This window comes from Melanotaenia boesemani, chromosome 1 (genome assembly GCF_017639745.1).
Source record: "Melanotaenia boesemani isolate fMelBoe1 chromosome 1, fMelBoe1.pri, whole genome shotgun sequence".
Lineage (NCBI taxonomy): Eukaryota > Metazoa > Chordata > Actinopteri > Atheriniformes > Melanotaeniidae > Melanotaenia > Melanotaenia boesemani.
Window position 1 is genome coordinate 16047795 of NC_055682.1, and position 13636 is coordinate 16061430.

Genomic DNA, 13636 nt, shown 5'->3' on the forward strand with positions numbered 1-13636 from the left:
CTTTCTTGTTATGGTGTTTTACTGCCAGAAATTATTGAGGTTGTTGTGTTGTGGCTGATAGTGATTTATTTTTAGAGATTAGTCTTCTTTTAAAAAAAATCACATGACATTATAATTGGAAGTTATTGCAATATCAGAATTTTCTTTGCAGCTATTAGTAAGTTAACAATGACATTCATTTTAGACTTCACTTAGGTTCTTTTCATGGTGCTGACATTGCATGTGAGACTTGCTTTTAGGGGCTGTTGATCATTTTCCACACAGGTGGGAGAACTACTGCTACCAGGATGTTCCAGTTAATAACTGATTATATCTAAAGACTAACTGGCTAGTCTCCTAGTTGTACAGTCTTTACTGCACCCTTGTCTGTTCCAGCCCCAGAATACCTTCAGTTACAGTTCTAATGTGTTCATGTGGTTTCTTAGCTTGTTGTTTTTGGTTTGCATTATTTATTCAGTGTACTGTATTAATCTCCACTAGTGCTTGGCTGCTTGCTTGCTGGTCAGATGTGGCTTTTTCATCTTTACTCAAATATCTGCTAAAAAATGGATAACACATCAGGAGTAATGTTCTCATCATAAAAGCTGTTTGTTCTTTGTTAAAAATCCCAAGACGATCGGTGTCTACATTTTTATGATGAATCACTTCTTGTGGTTGTGCAAATAATAATTGTTCTCAGAGGGAAATCATGCAGAAAGTGGTGCCTCATTATAGGCCACAAATAATCACAGAGGCCAAAAAAATTGTCCAACTTTGTCAACAGATTAGGGGGTTACATGTTTATTTTTCTAATTCATTATTCTTTTATTCATTACCACCACTGAAGCTTTTCAAGTGGTTTATTGTTAATTGTTGTAATCTAAAAAAGCTTTTGTTTGTTTAAATTTCTTTTTTCTCTGTACTTTGTATTTTCTTTTCACTTGTATTTTGCTTTCCATCACACCCAAAACCTTCCTGCTGGAAGCTGATAAAGTCTGAATCTTATGTGTGGCCTCAAATTGTGATGTTGAGTCCTGCTAAAATGGATTTTTTTTTGTTGTTTTTTGGTTGTTGCAAATCTGAGGAATATTTGGCAGCTTTGGCACCCTGCCTTGGCATTCACTGTCAGCATTTCATATTGTTACATCCAGCGTATAACGGCTCCACCATCAATGAACCCCCAGAGTCTCAGAGATACCAAGGGTTTTGACAAAATCACAGTAGTTTTTTCATGGTATGAAAGCATGTTGGATTACACATATATGTGGTTTTGGCCCGATGTTGGACTGCCAACCTATCACGGGTGTATCCCGCCTTATAGACGAATAGATGGATGGATGGATGGATGGATGTCTGTAGTCTCTCACAAGACTATAAACAAGACACTATAGTACTGTGGTTACTATTTTCATAGTAATAACTCTTTCTCTTGCCCCTCAAAAATAAATGTGCATGTCTGCAGAAAAATATATATCTATAGTTCTCACCAGGGATGACCCACACCTTAACTACATCAAAGTTATTCAAATTAATGTCCTTTATTGTCACCTTAGTTCCTCTGCAGTGCTGTGAGGAAAACAATATTTGTTTTGGTCTTTCCATATTTTCTTATTGTCAGCAAGATTTAAAAAAAACGAAGGAAGGACAAAAAGCTATTCTTGTTGCACATCCACATACATGTAGAGCAGCAAGGGATCTGTTTATTTTCTATTTCATTCTTTTTCAATTTTCAATTTGGCTCGTAGCTGCCTGAAGTATCTATGAATTCCCATTGACTACACGCAGTAAACATTGGTCAAAGTGTTTTCAGTTTAAAGAAGGAGAGAGAAATTCTGAAGAGGGAGCCAAGCTTACTGAGTCTCAAAACAGAGACAACAGAAGAGCAGATTTTCACCATTAAAAACAACTCAACCCCTATAACTTTATAAGGTTATGAACAAGCATTAGATTGTGACTTTTTATGAACCTTCAAACTGGCCTCAGATAGGTAATTATATCGCCACTATCTATTTTTTCAATCAAAGAATGTCTGTGTTGTGCCTATAGTTTAAGCTACAAGCAATCATTGACCAATGGCTTTACATTACTTGAGTGCTACAGTTTATGTTGGGTCATGTGATCAAATAAAAACTATTAAAGATGTTATAAAGAATGCCTTTCCTTGTCCCTGAAAATATAATATATCTTAATCAGAGTTTTTTTCCATAACCATAACCAATTCAGCCTAATCTCATGACAAAATAGATATGTTGGTGTACAATATAAAACATAGCAGATATCCAAAAGACCTCAAAAAAAAAGAAAGTCTAGTATTGAAAATTTTCTTCAGTAGTTCTCTGCTGCATTGTACCCTGGAGATGATGTTTCTACATGTTTATGTTTACAACATGATGACGTCCATCCCACCAAACACCAGGCTTCCTCAGACATTGGTTTTATGCCTTAATCAGGTCAGTCCATTGAAACATTTTCTTTACCCCCCCACCCCCCAAAAAAAGATGTTTAGTAGTCTAAAGCAACCCAAATTCAGCCAGAAAAGGATGGTGAAATTTGGGCCAGATTTAACCCAAAGAGATGTTGAAATTTACATTGTTTAGACATCTGATACAGACCGCATTTAGATCAAACTTAACCTGAGGTTGGCACAGTTAATGACTTTTGGGCAAACATTAATCAATGTGCTTTGTCTGCTAAAGGTTTCACATTAACTGCTTACCCCATATCAGCATATCAGGTGAGGAGCGCCTGCGAGTACAGTCCACCTAGCTGGATCCATGAGATCACGAAACTACAGGAGAATTAAAGAATCTTTGGATTTTCCACTTCCAGGATAAACATCTCATTGTCCATGAAAAAAAAAATACTGGGACACACTGACTAATTAATGACGTAATGTTTACATATTTCAGCGAGAGCAAATGTGCACTGGGGCTTTTATTTTGAAAATTACTGGAAGCTTTTACACTGCTCCTGTGTCTGCTTCCTGTCTGCCCTTATCTGAGCTGCTGGGTTTGACGCGTTCTGGATGTGTGCTCCGTCAAAAATAGGCTCGCTTCTGACAAGCACTGCGGCATGCCCGGTGTGAACCAAACCACTGACTAAAACAGCCGCAAATAGCTGTGGAGGCCGTGGCACAACCACAACATGATGGTGAACACTTACAATCCCAATTAGATAAATCCTTTTAAAACAGGTACTGGAAAAGTTGATTGTTATTTTCTAAGGGTTTAAAATAATGATATGGGGAAAAATGTCATAAAAAGAATTAAGTATATCTTAGAAAAATCCTATTGCAAATGTATTTTAGTTGATCAATTTAGTTCAAAATGGGCTTTTAGATTTTCGTTATAAAACAAACACAATTTTACTTCCTTAAAATCTACTGTATATATACAGTACCATCACCGTCAATCCCCATGGTTGCTAAAGGCTAAGAATGTGAAGACATTGGCACACTGATCAACACCACGAGGATATACAGCAATAACATTGGAATGTTATGTCGACTGGAGAAATGCGGCTGAATGGTGACAAAGAGAGGGCATTCCCAACTGGTAAAGCAAGTCCTGAGAAGTCAGCGCAATAGCACGAACAAAATCCAGACAATTAACAGCTTTGCTCTGCCAGTGACCAGATACCCTGCTGGGATAATAAGCTGGCCAAAGGAGGAAGTTCAGGCCACATATGTTATGACATGAAAGCTGCTCACAAAACATGGAAGGTGTCTAGAGTCCATAAATATACATACATATTCTAGAGGCTCTACAATAAGTGCAAAGATGGTAGCCAAGGACTAGTGAGCATCAGGGCCACTATCCAACATGAAACATCCAAGCTCCACTAATACCTCAGGAAGATGGCTCCAAGAGCTGAAGCACTTAGTGATTGTCTCAGGCAATGGTCACTGGAGGAGAAGGAGTTGGAAGAACCACTGTGGCAGGAAAAACCCCTACATGGGATGTGTCACTGACAGATAGCCAAAGTGGTGGATATAAACAAGTACTACCAATAGCTAGAGAGGGCTGGACTGAAGGACAGCACAGAAACAATAATCATAGCAGCACAGGAGCAAGCCTTAAGCACCAGAGTTATAGAGGCCCATATCTACCATACCAGGCAGGCTCTTAGGTACAGTCTATGTAAAGAAGCCCCTGAAACAATCCAACACCTTATAGCTGGGTGTAAGATACTGACTGGAAAAAAATACATAGAAGGCCATAACCAAGAAGATAGATAGACACTCAGTGTACAGATACATCTGTACAGATTATGGGCTGGAGACCCTTAGGTCGCAAGGGGCACCAACACCTCCCAAGGTGGTGGAGAATGAGAGATCACCTCCGTGATTCAGAAAATTGTATGTATTAAATGTATAAGCACATTAATGTTGACTAACTTCTATTGTTGGCTGTTCAGCTAGAGGAACTGTGCAACAGAGACATTGAACAGTTGGCAGTTAGCATGAAGTCATATTATATGCCATGAGAGTTCACAGGTTATTGTGATAGCAGCATACACTACCCCTTCTGCTAATGCGGACATATCCTCTGACAACCTGCTAGCGGTCTCCAGCAGGCTGCCGACACAGCACCAACAGGCCCTCTTCCTTATCTCTTGGGACTTCAATCATGCCTCTCCATCATCTGTTCTGCCAACATAGACACAGAACATCACCTGTCCCACCAGAGACAATAAAATATTGGACTTGTTTTATGCCAACACCAAGGAGGCCTATTCTGCATCTGTCCTTCCTCCTCTAGGGAGAGGTGGTGGGCCGTGGGTCTGGGTTCTCCCACTGTTCTCCTCCCCCTCCTCTCCTTTCCCCCTTGGCAAGTGGTGGGTCTGTGTCTTCTGGGGTTGGTGGCGGCTCACTGGCTATGGCCGCTGTGTGTCCTGGCTGCTCCTGACTTGTCTTGCCCTGGGGTAGAGCTCAAGATCTTTGCCCGGGACCCGACAGGACCCGACGGGACCCGACGGGACCCAAAGGGTTTTGTGGGTTCGGGCTTAATTTCTCTCACTTTAAATGGGCTCAGGTCGGACTCGGGCTTGCGCGGTAAATGAGTGGTCAGGTGATGAGTTTCAATTAGCGTTAGGGAGATGCGGAAATGGATGCTGAGGAGGTGAAACGGAATTTAGCCTCTGGCAATTATGTTTTGATTCCACCTGCAGCGAAAGCAAAGTCTGAGGTGTGGAAAAGTTTTGACCATGTGTATAACAACAGTAATGAGCCAGTGGGTTATGTGGAATGCAAAAGATGCGACATTCTGTTGAAATACAACAGCAAAACGACATGGAATTCATCGCTGAAAAGGCACATTGATCGAAGCTGTTCAACACATGCCAGTGCCCAGGATCAACATAAAATCACAACGTTTTTTAAGGCATCAAAACCCATCCCTGCAAAGATGAAACAAACATTGACAGAGAAGTGTATCAGCTTTTGCTGTAAAGACATTAGGCCTTTTAATATTGTAAATGGACAGGGGTTTGAAGAGCTGGCGCAAGAGCTAATAAATATTGGGGCTGCATATGGGAGAGTACCAGTAAACTCTGTTATTCCCCGTGACGTGACAATTGCAAAGATGTGCACTGACATGGCAGAGGAAAAGAGAGAAGCTTTAGTACAGAAACTTAAGTCTTTGTTGAAGGAGGGCACAGTAGCAATGACCACAGACATGTGGACAGAGGACAATCACATGCCATTTCATAAGTGAGGATATGAAGCTGGTGAATAAAACCCTGACAGCTACAATGTTCCCTTTGGAAGAGGCAAAGACTGGAGAAAATATCAGACGGGAAATATTGAAACTACTGGTGACAAAAAATGACCTTGATGCTTCCTCTCTCAGCAAAATTGTATGGGTGACCAATGAGGGGGCAAATATTAAATTAGCTCTGCGGCCATACCAGAGATTGGACTGCACTGACCATGTCATTAATACACTACTGCGCCACGGACTCGACATTGCCGAGTTATCCAAAGCGACGGTGCTCCAGACATAGGAGAAACCATTTCAGCAGCTAAATCATTAGTGAGGTACGTTAAACAGTCTGGACTGGCTGTGCAGTTGTCAACAACATTGCTGCAAATGGGCGACACTCAGTTCAGTACAGTGTACCTCACACTGAGTTCTATACAGGGCATTTATCACGAGCTCCACGAAAAGCTGGAGGCGTGGGGGGAGAGCACGCGCATTGAAAAAATAGCACCAGACACACTGGGCTTTTTGATGGACTTTTTGAAGCCCTTCTATGAAGCACAGCGGGAACTTGAGGGAGACAAGTATCCAACACTTAATCGCATGTGTCTCTGGTGGGAGAAAGTGATAATACAGGACATCCACAAGATCGCAACATTCCTCTGGCCGAAATTTAACCAGTCAAGCTGACTGGGAAGATGACAAGGTCACTCGCTACATTGAAACTGCTGTCATAGAAAATGAAATGGGTGATCTTGACTGGTGGAAGATTAACAAACCATCCTACCTGAAACTTGCAAATATAGCCAGATCAGTACTATGCATGCCAGTAGCAGCAGCAATGAAAGGGTGTTCAGTGCTGTTGGACGCACCATCTCTGAGCGCAGGACTGTGCTGAAGCCATCCACAGTGGATTCAATCATTTTCCTCCACATAAACATGTAGCTTAATATTGATGAGTAAATAATTAATTGAGTCTTAAATGCATAATGTAGACAGACTATAAATACTAATTTATTTGTTAATTGCCTATTATCCTTTTGTTAGATGCTGTTAACTGTCTCATTGAGGCCGGATTGTGGAGAGAAAGGCTGACGCAAATCCCGCAAAGCTTCTGTTTTAATGTTACTGCTAAACACCCATCTTAAGTTACTATTTATCTGGATTTAATTAGTTTAGAAAGACTTGTTTTTTTTAGCGTGTTGGCCTATTCATATTTGCATTGGTGATTGTTGAGAGAAGGGGCAAATTCAGTTTTCAGTTGCCTAGTTGACATAACGATGTTAACGGAGGACTTTTGTTTTTTTGTTCCAACTTTATGTTAGTCATGAATAAATTATGTTTAAATGTATGAATCACTCATTATTGACAAAAGGCAAAAAAGCTGTGTGCGTGCATGCAGTGCACATTTGAAAAATGTCGGGCTGTAAACGGGTTCAGGCTTTTAAAAAGATGTCAATCAAAATGTCAGGCTCGGCTCGGGTGAAATCTGTCGGGCTTGATCCTTGTCGGGCCTAAGTTTTAAAGCCCGATTAGAGCCATACCCTGGGGGCCCTTCCAGAGCAACATGGGAGCCTACTGTCACCAGTGGCTCACCTTCTGGAAGGAAGTTCACTTCCTTCTGGACTAACATCCCTGGACCACTCTCCTTCCATACTCTCTCACATGCACATATGTAGGGTGTTGTGTAGGGAGGCATGCACCTCACGCTGGGTGGAGTGGAGAGGGCCATCTAAGTGGCCTGATTGACTGCACCCTGTGGCGACTCGCCTTTCAGTTTTAATTACAGATTAGACATCAAAACACAAAAAGCACAGCACACAAACAACATTTAGGGGGCGTTCCATGTAGTGCAGTGCAGGGGGAGCAGTCCATGCGGCCTCGTTCCCATTGTTGTTACTGCCCCTCAATTTTAATTGCAAACAACCAACTTCACAAACAGGGTATGGGCATAGGGGTAGTAGACGATGGTGCCCTGGTTCCCCGGTGTGTGCGACTGGAACATTGTGGTGGGTGCTGGCCCATTCTGGGTGGGGGAGTTATGATAATGTGTAAACAAATGAATAATAAAGAATAAAGAATAAGGAATAAATAATATGTAAGAATATGTAAATACCATAATTTAAAGTAAAAAATAAATAAATAAATAAATAGTAAACAAAATAATATATATATATATATATATTATTTATTATTATTATTATTATTATTATTTATTATTATTTATTTTACTTTATACCTGTATATATTATATCTTGTGCTTATCCTGCTTTACTGTTGGTGTTGTATTGCTGCTGGTACCCAAATTTCCCTGAGGACTCTCCAAAGGGATTAATAAGGTATTTCTATTCTATTCTATTCTATTCTATTCTATTCTATTCTATTCTATTCTATCATATATATATATACATACATATATATTGCTTGCTACGGTGCTAGACAGGACAAGTAAAAAAATAAGTAAATAAGTAAAAATAAAAGAAATAAAATAAAATACCTTTACTACATCATGAAAAAGACACATTTTTACCTCACACTTTTCAACCAAATCCCAATGTTGAATAGACGTCTGGCAAAGCTGTTAAACATCTTTTCAGCGTCTTTTCATTGAATTTGTGCTGAATAAGATAGTTGCCATTAAGGATAAATTTGCTGGATAGAATTAAATCCTGGACCATTAAGTGAGAGATTTCCGATTTGAGATGTATCCATTACAAGCTATTTTTCTGTCTGTTGATTTTCTCTCATTTCCACTCATTTTTCCTTTTCTACTTTGTTCCCACCCATGAAAAATGCATGGCTGGGGTTAGAATAAATAATCTTATGTAACAAATGATGGCAATATTTAACCAAAAAGTTGTTTCCATTTACCTATAAGCATGCTCAACTATGTTATAACCAAAGAACCACCACCATTCAAATCATTTAAATTCTAATGGTAATTAAAATAATGTCAAATTACTTTAATTACACAGTATTCCTATCACAGTATCAGTTAAATATTTCAGTTTTCTTGTATATAGTTCTATTTTATTAGAGAAATGTTTTTTAAATAAATGACATTTGTGAACAAATAATTTCTTTGTAACATCTGTAACAAAGGCATATCAATCTGTGCTCCCCTGCTGTGTGTTTGCTACTGCTGCTGCCATGTTTGTTTCTCTACTGTCACTCTCAGACTCAGAGTCTGACTCGCTAGACAGTTGGTACAGTTCGATAATGTATGGTGTGAAGCCCCTCAGCATCACCACACTCTTCTGAACTGGAACTGGCTGATGATTCCACCACACAAACCAATTTATACAAAAAAAAATAAAATTCTTTTTATTATTATTGCAAGGAAAATAAGAAGAAAAAAAAAAAATAAATAAAAAAGAAACATTCTCTTTTGCTTATTTCACTGTGGGCAGTGTAAAGAATTAACACATTTAGTTGCTGAGGTCAGTTGCTTGACAGTTGTTTGTAACGTTTCATCCCTCTAACCCCCAAATGCATACTTTGTCTCCTCTTAAATCTTGAATGTCATCTTTTGCCTGTACCATGAAATAAAGTGATAATGTGTGGAGTATTTTTTGTGAATGGCAGCATGACAAAAAAAGCAGAAATGGTGTCTGTGAACACAAATGAATACACTATGCTTTCATATTTATGTTTTGCTGTGAGACTGTATTTTATATTTACATGCAAGTTCTTTCAACAACTTTCTAACATTTCTAGCAAATAAAAGTTAAAAGCTATAAAACAAAATAGACTAGACAAATGAAAACATTAAAGTGAAAACCCTGAAAGTGCATGTTTTTCTTGTTCTATTCAAACTGACTTTAGATTTTCATGACTGCTTATTGTGACTTCACTCAATTTGTGAAATTAAAAATGTGTAATACACTCTCACTCCCTTCGTTTATGTTCAACTTAATTCTTTTGTGAAAAGTTTTAAGAATCTGCTCTGACTTTACAAAAATCCTAAATAGGTTTTCTACGTTGATCCTTTTCTCTGCTTCTGTTTATTCTGACAGTCTGCCAGACAGTTCCTTAGCAACCAAAAAACACACATTATCCCTCAACAGCATCATCCTTTCACACTCTCACCAGTCTTCTCAAACACACACACCTCTTCAGCTGCTTCACCCGCTCTCCCACTAAAGAGAAAGAAAATGAGGCTCCTCTTTGATGTTGGAACATAATGCAAACAGAACCATTAACACTGTATACCACACTGGTAATGGAGAACAAAGCCCAAAGAGGTGAGCGGGCGTGACCCTTGACTTTTCCATCCTCCTGTGCCTTTCTTAATAAAACCACTTATATTCACAGAACTTCTCATTAAAGGGCATCTCTGATTAGAATGAGTCAGTGCTTCAGAGTGTCTAGTTACAAAGCTTGGCTAATTTTTGTCCTACGCTGTATTCATTAAGCCTTCTCCTTTCTTCCATCTATTCACTTTAATATTTATGTCTAACATGACTAGAAGGGATGAAAAAAAACTAAACATCTCGTTGTGCAACCTACATCCACAAAAGGTTCAGACTAAAAAGCCAAATCAAAAATCTTATTTTTCTAAAATTGTTGGTATAATCATCATGTGTCATAAATACAATGGACATAAAAACAATTCTAATGAAACTAATCACTCATTACATTACATTTTGAATTAGTTGATGATTGATGTGAAGCGCAATGACCACCACATTTGAAAATTTTCCCAGCTTGATGCAATTCTCTGTCCCAGTAGCAGATCTTGGATTTTCTAAGTCAGGGGTTGTTTGGGCCACATTAAAGTGGATTTTAATTTTACTGAGAAAACTTTGATGCCTGAGTTAAAATAAAACATGGCATTACGCTTTATTCCAGTCCATTTGAAAGTGCTGCATTACGTGTCAAAGTGTGGAAATATGACTGGACTACAATTTGCATGTGTAGACTTTGTCCCAGGGTTTGCTTGTATGTGTTGGACTGTTTTAGGCTATTAAGTCTGCTGTGAGTTTTTAATGGTATGTTATTAATTGTTTTAATGAACTGGGACAACACTAATAAGCTAATTTACAGCAGGTGACACATGACCTTCAACTTCCACTGGATTGGCTGGTGGATCGTCAGGTAACGACCTATTAAAAACAGGTGTGGTAGAAAGAGAAGGACAGAATGGAGAACAGCTGAGGAAAAGAGAAGGGCCGAGGAAGTGGGAAACTCTGTGGTTGGAGCCACAGACACTGTCAAGGAAATATAAAAGATTTGTGGAATGAAAGATAATGAGGACCAGAGAAGGACAGAGAGGGAAATTTTCCGGTGTTGGCAAAGGAGGGGAGTGGAGGAGTTTCGGCACCGCAGGCAGCCAAAGGGCCTAGGTCCAGGCAACAACTGATGCATCAAAGGTGTTAGGCAGCGGGTCTGTGAGGCAAGGATCTTGCTTTGAACCATTTAATTCCCATTTTATTTTTACATGATCTTTATTCATTTATTGGTTTATTATTTTTATAGGACATCCCATCCCAGTTTTTAATAACCCCCCTTATATTTATTTATTTATTGATTTATTTAGTTATGATTTAACTGAGCAGTGGTCCTTTTTTGTTAGCAATGGAACTCTGGGTTGGTATCAAAGAACCTCTCATGCAGTACGTAACATATGTCTGGATGAAAAAAAAAAATTCTCACTTGTTACTGTATAACTACCCTCAACTCATATAAGGAAATAAGTTGAAACACTTTCACCTGAAATAATCCAGATTAATCAAAAGGACAAATGTGAGACGCGGATTTCCATGTGTGTGCCCACCTGCACAAGATGAGTATTTATAGTAAATACCATTATCTTATATCCAGGGCAATCCACATATTGTCATCATGTAAGTGGAGATCATCAAGATCACAACCCTTTTCTGTAGTAGTGTGATATTTTTAGAGCTGAAGCACTGAATGGTGACTGTTCTACAAAGTGAATGTCACGGTTCTGCAACATGTCCTTCTCTACCTGAGCTTTAGGTGGGGCTGTGCAGGTTTCAGTCAGCCTGGGGCGGAGTCCGGTCTGCTCTTTCCTCCGCAGCTGCTTTCCATCAACCCTCATCAAGCCTCCCTTTATGAGGACTGCAGGAGCAACCAGACCTCGCCAGATTATCTCACTGTTCTTGTGGTAAATCAGGCCGCTACCAGTAATAATACTGTTCCTGTCTAGTATACTTACCGTTGCTTTCTCACCTCTTCTCCAGCCTTGATACACTCCAGCATTCCAGTCATCTGACCTCCAGTCCTCCTCCTCCGATCGTCAGCTGTAAACCTTGCCACCTGCCTGCTCGCCCTTCCACCCTTCAGCTCAGGATCCAGCCGTGACAGCCTACCTCCTCCTTCATTCCAGTTTACATTTGGATACCGTAAGCCGCTCACCAGCTTGGCATCACAGGATTCTGTTGTTTAGAACTCCACTCACCATTTTCCTCTCCTCCCAGAGAACCTGAACCCCGGACACTCTCCAGCTCGGACCATCCAGATCCCTTGTGTGAAATAAACCTGTTCTGCCATTTACGATTATCTCGTCTGCTATTTGGGTCCTGCTTCCCTCCTTCCGACGGCTGAATCCAGCCGTGACAGTATAATCTGGCCAACAAGATGGACTCAGCAGACGCCTGGAAATCGGCTTTGTCCAAACAGGGACAAATGCTTGGTGAGCACGAGAAGGCTTTACGTTCCCTGGACGAGCAACAGGCCACCACAAATCTCCGCTTGGGTCAGGTTTTTGGATTATTGGAGGATATCCACAAGCGACTCTCTGCTCCACCTCAGGAAACATCTCCTCCGGCTGATCCTCCAGTTCCTCATCCTGTCACTAGTGAGCCAGTGTTTCGGGACGCCTCATTCCCCACTCCAGATCATTTTTCAGGTGATCCCGTGAAGTGTGGTGGTTTTCTGCTTCAATGCAACTTGGCCATTTCTCGTTCTCCGCGCTCCTTCTCCTCGGACGCCTCGAGGATCTCCTACATAATCGGTCTACTCCGAGACAGGGCGTTAGAATGGGCCCTGGCTTATTTCCGTTTTAATTCCCTGGATACTCTTCCATTTGCCACCTTTCTGGATGACTTTAAGAAGGCTTTTCACCATCCTCAATATGAGGAGAGTGCGATACAGCGGCTTCTAAACCTCAGACAGGGGAATCAGTCAGCGGCGGACTTTATGATCGAGTTCCACATTCTAGCAGCTGAGACGGGTTGGTCTTCTACGGTTCTTCACGGCGTTCTACAGAACGCGCTCAACAGTCAAATGAAGGATCTGCTGGCGTCCAGAGAAATACCATCTTCGTTTGAGGAGTTTGTCACCCTGGTGATCCGCTTAGACAACCGTATGGCGGAGCGGAGAAGGGAGCGGAACGTCCGCACCAGCAGCTCAACCACCCGGCGTTCACTCGGTGAATTAACTCCTTTTCCTCCCAGACCTAAATCAACAGTTCAGTCACCCACAATAGAGGAACCACCGGAGCCCATGCAGATCGGACGGGCCCGCCTCAGTCCCGAGGAGCGACTCCGCCGCATAAGGGCAAATGAATGTGTGTATTGCAGCTCCAAGGACCATTTCATCGCTGCATGCCCAGTACGGCCAAAAGACAGAGCCCACCAGTAAGGGCGGGAGTACTGGTGGGCGGGACGCAAGAACTCATTCCTCCACGTCTCACCCTTCCTGTTGTGATCCAGTCGGGCAACACCACTCACGAACTCGCGGCCCTAGTCGACTCTGGGGCTGAACAAAATCTCCTGGACCCGGGTGTCGCCTCCCGACTCGCTCTTCCTCTGGAGTCTCTGCCGTCGCCCATTACAGTCACAGCTCTGGACGGGGGACTTTTAACAAAGATCACGCATAAGACCAAACCTATTTCCCTGATAGTGTCTGGAAACCACAGGGAGCTCCTTGAGTTTTTCCTTTTCCCTATTTCCAGTGCTCCCCTGATCCTTGGATTTCCCTGGTTGGCCCAG

At 41.1% G+C, this 13636-nt stretch overlaps 1 long non-coding RNA gene across 1 annotated transcript; it reads right to left on the reverse strand.

The window, feature by feature from the left end:
- Window positions 1–11883: 11883 nt before the first annotated feature.
- LOC121646026 lies at window positions 11884–12730 on the reverse strand. The gene is made up of 2 exons (XR_006011549.1): window positions 12103–12730; window positions 11884–12019 (listed from the first exon to the last, which is right to left on the reverse strand). It is a non-coding gene; the product is annotated as an uncharacterized LOC121646026 (long non-coding RNA).
- Window positions 12731–13636: the final 906 nt, after the last annotated feature.